The sequence below is a fragment of the Onychomys torridus genome, chromosome 23 (genome assembly GCF_903995425.1).
Source record: "Onychomys torridus chromosome 23, mOncTor1.1, whole genome shotgun sequence".
NCBI lineage: Eukaryota > Metazoa > Chordata > Mammalia > Rodentia > Cricetidae > Onychomys > Onychomys torridus.
In genome coordinates this window covers 10,565,435-10,567,393 of record NC_050465.1, presented here as the reverse complement: position 1 = coordinate 10,567,393, position 1,959 = coordinate 10,565,435, and the positions used below count along the sequence as shown (strand labels likewise).

Genomic DNA, 1,959 nt, shown 5'->3' with positions numbered 1-1,959 from the left:
ACAATCAGGTAATTGAGAGGAACTAATAGCTAAGGCAATTTCCTGTCATCTTTGGGAATCTATGGGACCTCTTTTGCCAATGAGTAAACAAGATGTAGCTCATTCCTGGCACAGAAGGTTTTACTTGATGTCATAAGATGTATAGTTGGGGCATTATCTCTCCATTATACAGTGACTCCACTTAAATACCTTTTATATATTTTAGAATCATCTATAATGAATATACTGTTTTTACATATTTACTCAAAAATGATTAAATTGCAGAAATATGCTTTTTTGAGAGGAAATACAAAATTTTACATTTTCTCAATAATTCTGTTTATTTGAACTTTTATAATCCTGATGAAGTTTGAATGTCTGAAGTTTTGCATGCCTTCAGATATTTTGCATGTTGCCTCATGTGGTCAGTAATGAAGGTGGTAGTGCAATAGAAACTATGATCATAATCATCTTGTAATATAAAAAAGAGGTATTTTCTTTTCTGTACAAGCAGCTATGAAGTTATCATGGTTTAACTGCCCATTTGAAAGAAACCCATCATCCTTTGCTTGATTAATACATCTATATAAGGATAGAACTTCACAAGACAGTTTACATTGTATGCCTTCCATTTACTTTAGTCTGATCCCAAATGTGCATTAATGGCTTTTTTATCCTGAAGATAGAGCATTAGGTGGTAATTTGGAGCAAATGCTGACATAAATTTGTATTTTCCAGCATTTTCCATAGGACAGTGCTCCACAACTTCCCATGGAATGACAAAAAGTAGACATATTTCTTGCCCACTGGAAAATTGGCATTCATGAAATAGGGAAATCTGCTCTGTTATATAATAACATATTCTATAATGAGTTTTCCAAGGATATTCAGTGGCATTCTTGTAAAACCCAGCACCAATGCTGAATCCTAGCTGTCATCTTCAATATTAGAGCTACAGAAGCTGGTATCCAGAGCAATGAAAACAAGGCCATGTCCTCAAGCAGCTTGGTAATAACTAGACTTTGAAATGAAATTTTATTCTGGGCAAGTCAATCCATATAGCCAATAGAGTGCAGGGCACTTTCCACTCTCAGCCTGTCATGGTAGGTAGGTAGGTAGACAGCAAATCTGATTTTGTGTTTCAGTTCAACACTATCAGGTTCAAACACTTCCTGTGACCTCCAAAGTACCTGTTGCTGGAAATCTATTTCAATGCTATTCTTGTCCTGTCCAGTTGCAACTTCCTTTTTTGTCTGCACCAAACAGCAGCAGATTTTAGTGAGAAGTTCTTGGGAAATGGTGAATATGCTGTTTTTATTAATGACATATTAGAAAATATTACAGCTGCTTAATGTATTATTCATAGAGGAAAACACAAAACCACCAGTCTATACTGTCCTTATTTCAGTTTGTACTTTTAACAATACATCATATTGCATTTGCACATATACATGTACAAATTTATACATATATATACACTGTACAAATTTATACAGTGTACATATACAAACATATATATATGTACACTGTATGAATTTTTTATACACACACACACACACACACACACACACACACACACACACTGAAACTGGGATTTGCCGCCAGTGGTAACTCTGTATGTTAAAGAATGAGTGCTTTAAAATATTAAGATTTAAATTTCTGTTAAGGCATTATACATTTTTGCAATTACACATGAAGTCATCCTCATGCTGAAAACATTGGTAAGGTTTTTACACACCACAGAATACATTTACATCTAAATATAAATTCCCTTTTCTAAATATGTACACACAATTGTGTAATATTAATGCTTGTCTTTGTTTTCTATGTTGTAGCTTATAAGGTGAAATAACATCTGTGGTCATGAAGGGGAGCATATAAAGGGCTTTGTCAGCACAAGATTCAACTCAGAGCATGTCAACTGAAAACTGCAAAATGTAGAAATGTGTTCAGAAAGCCGTGATCGTTCAAGCTAGAATA

General features: G+C 34.2%; 1 pseudogene; it reads right to left on the bottom strand.

Moving 5' to 3' along the window:
• Positions 1 to 331: 331 nt before the first annotated feature.
• LOC118573390 lies at positions 332 to 1,306 on the bottom strand (annotated as a pseudogene).
• Between the last annotated feature and the right edge of the window lie 653 nt (positions 1,307 to 1,959).